Consider the following 10,438-nt stretch of genomic DNA (forward strand, 5'->3'; position numbering starts at 1 on the left):
ACCCTGAGGTGAAGCCTCGTTTGAGAACCAAATAATAAAATTAACAAACCTAAAATCTTCTCGCTGCTGCCTCTTTACTAAGCACTCAGCAGAGCCCCCGAGAGCACGCAGGGCAAGCACAGTCTCCCTCGGAGGCAGGAGGCCCTGGGGAACCTCACATGGCTCCACTGACCACCACGTGTGGCGAACAGGCCCTTTGGCGCTTGTGGGTCCCCTGCAGAATGAGCCCCTCTGGTGGGTTTTATGTTGGAAGGCCTCACTGCACAGGGCCTGCGTCCAAGGTGCCTCGGCCAGGTCTCTGTGTCCAGTGCAAGGCCCTGGCACACGCATCCAGGCTTGCAGGGTTCCATCAGCCTGTACTGTGGGGCGGACTCTGAGGGTCAGGGTTCCGGCTGTGTGAAGGGTGTGCTCTGTCTCAGCATCCTATGCCCACCTCAGGCCAAGGCTGTGGGGTCTCATAGGCCTCTACCCGCTGGGCCTCAGGTACCTTCTCCTCCTCGGAAAAGGCATAAAGGCCTCCCCTCTCCAAGCTGTGAACCTTGGTTTTGCTGAAGGCTTGTGGAGAGTATTGAAAGAAGGCAGGAGGAGGCTCTGAGTGGGTGTTCCTGGGAAGGGAGGCCCTATGCAGAACCCCGATCCTACAAGGTCCTGGGGTCCCTGGTGTGGCCTGGGGCCCCCACAGCTCCTGTTGGCTCCTGCCGGTGGCCCTGGTGGAGTCACGTGGCCTCCTCGCTCACTGAACCCACCCAGGACCCAGGCAGAGAGCACCGGGGGCAGTCTGGGATCCGGTGGGGAGGGCTGGATGGTTGTGGGATTCTGCTCATTCTGCAGGCCAGGGGAGCCACGCAGGTGTCAGGGGTGGGAGGTGTGAGGGGCAGGTGTGCACTTGGCTGTTGGGGCAACGGCTGTGCTGCAGCTTTGCTCACATTCTGGGGTGGCCTTGGTCACACACTGGGGGTGGCCTTGCTCACACACTGGGGGCGGCATGCCCTCACCCGTTCTCCCCACGGCCCCACAGGCCCCACCCCAGACATGGCTTTCTGACGTCCTCAGCTGCGTGTTGATGGATAAAACCTCTGCAGCCCAGGAGCTCCCCTGGCCTCTGTCTGGACACTTGAGTTGGCGAAGGGAGTGGATGTGACCAGGCCACAGTAGTTGGGAACCCACAGTGTCCCTGCCTGCCAGTGGCTGTGCCAGGGACAAAATCCTCGCGTAGAGCTGCATCCAAGCACGGCCCCTGCTGCCGGCTGCCTGGTGCCTGGGTTTGGTTGTAGCGCCTGGTGCTGCCGAGGAAGCTCTGTCTCCAGGGGGTCCTGCCAGAGGGCGTGTTGATAATGAGAACATAGCTTCTGTGGGTGGATGACCTCGGGGGGCCCACCAGCACGCAGCATGCCCTCCTGGTGCTCTCCTCCACCCCGACGGCCCTGGACTCACAAGGGCAGCCCTGGTGAGGCCCGAGCCCTCTACAAGGAGTTGGGGTTCAGCAGACCAAGGAGGGCTTCCCATCGGTGCACCCCAAGCACTGTGGCTGCTCCAGGCAGGCTCAGGAGTGTTTGGCGTGAGTCTCTGTTCACCCCTCCCAGGGCTGACACGCGGCCTGGGCACCCGGCCACAGACGTGGGGTGAGGACGCTTCCTATGAACTGCCGCAGAAACCGTCACACGCAGCCTGGAACCGTAATGAGGGCTCATCACAGGGAGCGATGGGAGACACCACAGAGCCGCGGGGCCGACCTTACCAGCAACACGCACGCGCTCCTGCCCCTTAACGTCCACAAAGTCGGACAACGAAGCCCACAGCCACCAGACACCACCTTCGCCAAGATGCGGGAGCACGCTGAGACCCCCGATTTCACGCGGATGATTCCTTGTGGGCTCAGAAGTTAACATGGGTCCTCGGGAAGCTTTGTAAACATGGGGCTTTTACATCCAGGTCTGCGGCTCCGGCTTCCCTGTGTCAGAGCGGTGCTGCCCGCCCAGCAGGCTCCAGGACCATCTACCCTGATCTCAACGTGGGACGTGTCTGCGGCTCTGGTTTCCCTGTGTCAGAGCCGCGCGTCTGGCCCAGCTGGCTCCTGGGTCTACCCTGATCTCAACGTGGGGTAAAGACTGAAACAGAAACAGCCAAGTGTCCAGATGGTTTTACATTTTAGAGACAATTCCAGTTTCCAGACCTGAATAATCAGCCACACGACCTGCTTTTCACAACAGCCTCCAGCCCTGGGGGCCGGGAGCCACCTCTGGTCCCTCCAGGGCCGAGTCCACCGCTGGGGTCTTCCCAGGAGTGGGGGTGACTCTGGGGTGTTTCTTGGCCCCGTCCCTGCTCTGTTGGGGCTGGGACGCCGTCCCCTTCCGGCCAGCCGTCCCTGGGCCGTGGTCACAGGAAGGACGGGGGCCCAGCCCCCACCGCGGCCCTCTGGATCCTGCTTAGGCAAAAGGGCAGGTCCGGTGAGGAGGAAGCAGGTGGCCCCACAATACTGTCCCTGAACCACCAAGGAAGGACCAAGCATGCTTTCCCTCCCAACCACACCTTCGCCTGCCTCCGGCTCACCCCCGGGCCGCACTGTCCTGACATTCGTGAAGCCCTCCCCGCCTCACCCACAGCCCTGGCGTGTCTTCGAGGGTTAGCCCAGGCGCTGTCCCCGGGGCGTCTGGCCTGGAGGACTCTGAACAGGCCCGTGGTGCAGCCAGCCCCTCCCTGGGGACCAGAGCCGGCCGCAGCTTGGGAGCTGTCCCTGGTGCTCCCCGGAGTAGGCCTGGTCCCTGCAGTCCTGCCCACCTGATGGCCCAGCCTTTGTCCAGCTCAAGCCCCGGCCCTTCCGTGGGACCTGCTCCGTCTGACCGCACCTGCTGCCTGGTGCCGCCTGGCCCTGCCTGGCTCGGCCGCGCTCCCCTCCACGGCTGGCCCAGCTGCCTTAGCCTGGCTCCTGCCAAGGCTCTGGCAACTGGGCCAAAGCAATTTTACCAAATTAGATGTGGTCGGAAGCAAGTCGTTCCACCTGGCAATTTTGTTAAAATAATTATTTGTTTGAAAATTAATATTCCCAAGTCGCTGGTTTTTCTAGGATTAGCAATTTTGGCACACTGTGGGGCAGTTTTTCAGTTCTTTATGTCTTGAGACATTGCTTTCTCTCCTTTCAAAATATCTTTGAGCCTAAAAATAATCTTTTTATTTAAAAATTTCTAATAATCTTTGAGCCAGTGATTCCTGCTTTGAGCTGTTGGTAATAGCCGAAGCCCAGAACAAGCTAATACCAGAAGCGGGGGTCGGTTGCAGGGACTCAGGCCCTCCGTGGGGACCTCTCCCCGCGTTGTGGAAGGGAGAGAAGCCGGTGACTCGCAGAGCGGTGGACAGATGGTTGCAGCGCGTGCTCGGGGTCTTGAGGGCATTCGTCAGAGCCTCACAAGCCCGTCTCCCCAAACAAGGCTCCCGTGCAAGCAGCGAGTGGACCTTCCCGGACTGGGCTGGGTGGGGGGCACTGCTGGGAGGCTCTGCCCTCAGGAATTGCTCTGGGGGGTGATAAGCACTTGAACCAACTGCATCCGTGGGTAGTGGCTGGTGCCACAGAGACAGGGAGACTGGGCCAGGGGCCCTGGGGGCTGGTGATGAGATGGCAGCTCCATCTGGGCTGGGCCACGGCAGCAGAGACACCCTCCCTGGAAGATGCGGAGACTTTGGGAACCACATCGTCACCCGGGAGGCAGGGGAACCCCCAGGGCCTGAGGCACGGGCACCGGCACACGCGGCCACAGAGCCCGGCTCCTAAAGGTGCCACCTGGAAGCAAACAGCCCTGCTGACAAGCGGTTGGTGTCAGGCGCATCCTCCCCAGAAGCTGGCATGTTTGTGTATTTTGGAAGTCTATGAATACTAAAATCCTCATTAATTTCAAAACACAGTTCACAAACTCCAAATATTTGACCAGTGCGTCCATATGCTCAGCCATCTTCACAGCCAGAGCAGCTGGTGGGAGACTCAGAGGATGAGGCGTGAGGTGGAGGCAGAGCCGGAGGCAAAGGCCTGTCCACGGTGCCCAGTTTCACCTGCCCTGCAAGGGCTGTGGGCTTGAGGACCCGGAGGGGTGAGCGAGGTGCAGGGACATGGCTGAGAGGGCGTGAGGCATCCCCGTGTCCCTCAGATGTGGTGGATCCTGCTCAGATCCTGCCCCTGGCCCGCAGCCCACGCACCCAGCATTGCCTCGTCCTCCTCCTGGACCCCGTGGCCTGCTGTGCCTGCATCTGCAGGATCTGCGCTGTGGGGGGCCTGCTCCTGTCTGCCCCTCACCTGCCCCATGCCCTGAGGGTGCCCGGGGTGGGGGAAGAAGGGTCCAAGGCTGCCTGGCACGTCAGGAATGGTGTCCAGGCCAGGTCCAGACCTCTGGCCTGTGATGCTGGGGGAGCAAGGGGCGGGCACAGCCCTTGATGGAGAAAAGGCTGCATCTTCCCATGTGGGCCACTCCCCAGAGGACCCTACCTGCGGCCCCATGGATGCCAGGGGCCCCGGGGCCCCCCACTGGGGCATGAGGAGCCAGCATTGCACTCACCTCATCACACAGCGCAACCCTGTCACTCCTAAACTACGGATAGAACAAGCCTTCCTCATCCGCAGGTTAAAAAAAGATTCCTGACACAGCAATTTTCTCCAAATGCATTTTGGACACAGCCAGATCCACTAAGCTGGCCTTTCAAATGGACTTTAAAATTCCTCCCCCAAATCTCCGCCCTCCCTTTTCACTCCTCAAAGAGCCAGTAGGTTTAGAGGCGGCTCCCCACGCTGGTCGTGCCACGCCCAGGACACCCTGAGGGCCACAGGACCCAGGTAGCAGGTGTGTGGCCAGCAGGGAGGACACACAGACCAGGCCCCAGCCTCCTGCCAGCCCTGCCGCCCGTGGGCCGCCTCAGCCCCAGCTGCTTCCTGGACCAGACCTGAGCGTCCACTCTTCCCAGGGCAAGGCTGCAGAGAAACGTGCTCGATGTCTGGTCCGTGGGTGCTGTCTTCCTGACCGAGGGCGCCCACATATGATTCCACATGACTCCAGCTTGCCTGCCAGGTAGACAGGGACTGTGACCGCTCCAGGCTGGGCCTGTTCCTCCCTCCATGTGGCTTGGCGTGGCCTGGGGCGGCCCTGCGACCGCCACTCTGCCCTCTCCTACCTGCCCGGTAAGGGTGCTCACCCGGAGAAAACGGCTGGTTCCTGTGTGGACTTGGGGCTCCCTGACTGGGCTGTGCTGTGTGGGAGGTGCAGGAGCTGTGTGCTCTGCAGTTTACACGGAAGCCTCAGCAGGGCTGGACATGTTGCTGTCGGTCAAGCCTCGGCACAGAGGTCAGCCGCTGGACCTCTGCAGGGGCTGCCGTGGGCTACAGAGCTCAGGGCCTGTGGCTATTCCCTGCTGTGACCACAGGCCAGGGCTGGGGCCTGAGGCTTCTGCTGTGGCCTGTGAAGAGCGGTAGCCTCTGCTCCACCCCCAGGGAACTCCTGACAGAGGTTGGAGGGGAGGGTCCCAAGGGGCGACTGCTTCTGAGTGCATGGCCGGGCCCTAGGGCTGTGTCACTGTCCTCACACCAACCCCCATCTTCACCCTGAGCCAAGGTCCCCACGGGCTGCCAGCACCTGTGGTTCCCAACCCACTCCTCACTCCAACGTGAGTCCCCAGGCCTGGCGGCTGCCATGTTTCCTAGGCTTGTTCAAGCAATATGCCACAGAGGCACTGAGTAAGCCCAGTCTCAGTGGAAGACATCACACTTGGCAAACCTTCTGTGTGGTCTTAAAGCAGCATCAGCCTCTCCCCTCTGTATAGATTCCGGGCCCTGGGTGGCACTGACAGAGATGTCCCAGCTGGAGAGGGAAGGGTGTACTAGGCCGGGTCTGACATTTCAGCACTGAGAAATCCAGGTCATGCTTGCCGCATCAGGCCTGGAACCTGGTTTACTTGACCACAGGATCATGGACTAGCATGGGGACCATCGACATGGTGGGAGCCAAAGGCGTGTAATTTACAGGAGAATCACGCACTGGAGCTGGGTGTAGTATGTCAAACAGGGACCACTTTTAGATCTGCCAGGTGGAGCCATGGCAATCGGGACCACGAACGCCATCGGAGGTTGTGCTGGCCAGTAGACAGACCACTTAGACCAAGCCAGCGGCGCCCGCCAGGGAATCATCAGAAAAGGTGCAAAAGGGAAGGAGACGAGGATTTGGCCTTCCAACCTCTGGCAGTTGGTCAGTGATATGCAACAGTCATTGTAGAAGAGACTCCATCGCTTTCCTGAGTAACAAAATCTCCAGACAGCTGCAAACTTATAAGACACACGGGGGCTGGGTGTGGTGGCTCACGCCTGTAATCCCAGCACTTTGGGAGGCCGAGGCAAGAGGATCTCTAGAGCTCAGGAGTTCGAGACCAGCCTGGGCAACATGGCAAAACCCCATCTCCATCACAAATACAAAAACTAGCTGAGTGTGGTAGTGTGTGCCTGTAATCCCAGCTACTCAGGAGGCTGAGGCGGGAGGATCACCTGAGCCCGGGAGGTTGAGGCTGCAGTGAGCTGAGATCAGGCGACTGTACTCCAGCCAGGGCAACAGAATGAGACCTGGTCTCTTAAAAAAAGGAAAAAAAAAAAAAAAAAAAGACAGGGGGCCACAAGACTCTGTAAACAACACCATGGGCGACACCGCTGAGTCCACAGGTGGAACTTCAGTGGGAGGATGCTGGCGTCTCTTCAGCAAAGAGCACTCGGGGAGACAAAGGTGGCTGGCGGAGGCCGGCAGGCCCAGATGGAGGGCGGGACATGAGCCAGCCACACCTGGGGCCTGTGCTGGTCCTGGTTTTACAAATAAACTGTACAAAGAAAACCCAGAAAATGGAAACCTAGACTTAATACTTGATCAAACAGGAATTTTATTGCTAATTTTTGAAGAGTTCATAGCCGTTGTATTTTAGCGATGCACACTGGATGCACACTGGATATTTCGTCGGTGATACAATCTTGGGGATTCACTTCAAAATCATCTGCGTGAGGACAGGGAGGCATCAGTGAGATGAGGGCGGCCGTGGGGACGGCAGTGTCACTGCCTCATGACACCCTTTCTGCCACTTTACCCACACACCGTGCACACGTTTGCACACACATCGCCCTTTTATCAGGACTTGCAGGGGGACCTTTGTACAAAGGCCTGCATGGGGTGTGGGTAAAGGCCCCGCCGTCGGCCTCGGCGACTCCTGTGTAACTGGGACCTCCAGGGAGACCTGGGCTCTGGCATCCACTTGTCCTTGAGGCCGTAAGGCCACCTGGGGCCACTGGGCCAGCGTTGTAGCATCAGCCCTGATCCCAGAAGGCAATGGGGGCTCCTGCTGCCTGGGGTCCTCACCAGCCTGGAGCCTCCGGCCGTGGGCCCACTCACCAAGCTCACAGCCTGGCCCTGGGGGCTCGCGGACCCCCAGCAGCGCTGGAGACCCAGCTCCAGCGTTTCCTCACAGACGAGCATGGCAGCTCTGGGACTCGGCTTGCGTGCACTGGGCGGTGGGGTGCCGGGTGGGTGAGAGGATTGCAAGACGGAGGTAAAAATAACCCTGTTCTCAGAAGCAATTTCCCCAAACGAGTCGGCGGCCTCTGGTTATTTGTTGCCTAGGAAAGTCGGGAACAAATAAAGACGCCCTGTTTTCTGAGCAGCTGCCTTCCCATCTGCATGGCCGCTGGGCTCGCCTCTGAGCAGGTCAATAAATCCAGGTCCCAAGAATCCTGAGGGGCGCCCAGGGTGGTGAGGGTGCCGCTCTGGAAGGGGTGGGAACAGTTAAGTGGGTCACGCCCACTTAACTTTAAAGACTGCGTTACGGGAGAAACAGACTCAGACAGATGATATTAAATTGGAAATGAAATTTAAAAGCTTGATGTGTGAATTTTGTGAATGTGCTACTTACAGTTCTTCGGTTCTCAGCAAGGTAGAATACACCCATGAATACACCTGTGGACACACCCGTGGATACACCTGTGGACACACCTGTGGACACACCCGTGGACACACCCGTGGATACTCCCGTGGATACAACCGTGCCAGCTTGGCACTTGGCATCCAACTGGCGCTCCAATGACGGGGCAAATCAGGCAGGGCCAGGCAGCCCCCCAGGCAGGACAGACCCTGAGGGCCCCAGGCAGGACAGACCTTGGGGCCCCTGCCTGGACCCGCCCTCCGGCCGGACCTCCTGTGGTGAGTGCAGGTTCGTCAGCACCTGTGGCAGCTCCAGGGCCTCCTGGTCACAGCCTCGGGCTCCCGGGGGCACCTTTCATCCTGGGGGATAAACTGCTTTTGTCTGGCCAGACTCCATCCACCCTGAGCCGACTCTTCCTCCAGTGAAGAGGCTCCCGGTGTCCTTGGTCACCAGGACCCTCAGGCCCTTCCCCAGGCAGATGTCCCACCTGTGGGCAGCCCTCTGGAGTCCAGGCTTCTGCCCGTTCCTCTGCAGGAATCTCCGGCATTCCCCTTCCAGGCTGTGGTCCGGGAGGATGTTCTCAGGCCCACGGTGCTGCCCGGGCCGCACTCTCCCCACGGCTGCCCATCTCCTGGAAGGGCGTCCTCTGCAGGCCCCGGCACCACCAGCCTCACCTGAGTCCCTGCCTGGACGGTGTTGCCACCGGCAGGCACCCACGCGGGTGGAGACAGGAAGCCCAGGACGAGCCTGTCTCTGGGAACAGCCACTTCTCAAGACCCTCGTCCATGAGGACACCTCCCATCCTGAGGTGCCTGGAGGCATGTGGCGTCTGGCAGGGGCATCTACTGCCCAGAGAGCAGCTGTGGAGCTTCTCCTTCTCCAGGGCCAAGGCCAGGCCTGGGTCGCCCTGCCCTGTGCTCCACCCCACGGCTTCCCGAGGCCCCCAGGGCTGCCCTCCCTCTGCCAGTGGTCCAGAGCCCACTTAGACCCCCCAGCTGGGAGGCCACGTCTTGGGGAAGGAGTGTGTGGCTGGACGCTGTCAGCCACAGCCAGCCTGTGACCCTGAGCAATAGCAGCAGTTGGGTTAAGGAATCTGCTGTGCCTGGCCCCGGGGTGAGAGTCGGTTGGCTCATTTTAAAGTCATTGGTTCATGACATCCACTGAGGGCTCAGGGTGTGTGAGGCTGGGGGCCACAGGCTACTGAGTCTGACCCTGGGGGAGCAGCAGCACAGTGGGGAGGCCCGACGGGGAGAGAAAGGGAGGGAGGGAGGGAGGGAGGGAGGGTAAGGGAGAGAAGAAGGGAGAGAGACGGACGGAGGGAGAAGAGGGAAAGAAAGAGAGGGAGAGAGGGAGGGAGAGCAGGAGGGACACAGCTCTGTGCTGGAACCCCCTGAGCTCCCTCACTCTCTCCTTCCTGGCTGGAGGCTTCTTGGTGTGAGTTAACCTCGGAAGGGCCTCTGCACATGGGTTTTGGGGCTTGGGTCCTGGGGGAAGCTGCCACAGATCCCAGCAGCACCTTTGCTCTGGGAAGGCTAACGTTGATGAGGGCCTCGGTTGGCCTGTCCGTCCAACTGTGCTGGGTGTGGCCCCCGGCTCTCCGGCCCTGGCTGTCAGGTGACTGTGGCATACAGCCCCCTCGGCAGGGTGCACTGTGCGCCATCTGTGCCTAGCGGTGATGGACGTTGCCCAGACAAGCATATCGGGATTCCAGCCGCGAGTGGTTCCCATGACCTTGCATCTGCCTGGCATGTGCCCCTTCCTGGGTCTGCTGTACCCCCTGAGAGGCTGGGGTGTCTCCACTCAGATCAGAGATTGCAGAGCAATGGAGGAATTGATCTCTGAAATTGCTCCTTAAGCCTTCTAATAGGTCACCAGCCTGTGTAGATGGGCAAAGTCACACGGAGGATGTGAGCCGGGTGGGCGGCCCCTGAGGAGAGACAGGCACAGAAATAGCTGTGGCTCAAGTCACTAGGGACAGGCGCTCACCTGAGGCAAAGGAAGGGAGGAGCAATCAGGTAGGGCTTCCTGGAGGAAGTGGCTTTGAAAGATGAATAGGAACCAGTGGAGAGGACAGAAGTCATGGGAAGGGCCCAGGGCAGAGCGACGAGGAAGGCCGGCGAGTCTGTGAGTGGTGAGGGCCTCAGGGCCAGCTCCTCTGAGCCTCAAAGGCCAGCGGGCAGAAATAGAGAGAGAAATGAGGTCAGAAGAGCTTCTGGTCAGGCGCAGGGCCTCACACCTGTGATCCCGGCACTGTGGGTGGCAGAGGTGGAGATCATTTGAGTCCAGGAGTTCAGACCAGCCTGGCAACATAGCAAGACCCCATGCTTGGCAGCATAGTAAAGATAGAAAAGATTCACCAGGCATTGCTCTGCTCCACTTGATTAGCAGCTACCCGAGGCTGAGGCAGGAGGGTCTCTTGAGCCCAGAGGTTGAGGCTCCAGGTGAGCTGTGACGCCTCCCACTGTACTTCCGGGCCCGGGCCACAGTGAGATCCTGTCTCTAGAAGAACAAAAGC

The sequence above is a fragment of the Papio anubis genome, chromosome 11 (genome assembly GCF_008728515.1).
Source record: "Papio anubis isolate 15944 chromosome 11, Panubis1.0, whole genome shotgun sequence".
Classification (NCBI taxonomy): Eukaryota; Metazoa; Chordata; class Mammalia; order Primates; family Cercopithecidae; genus Papio; species Papio anubis.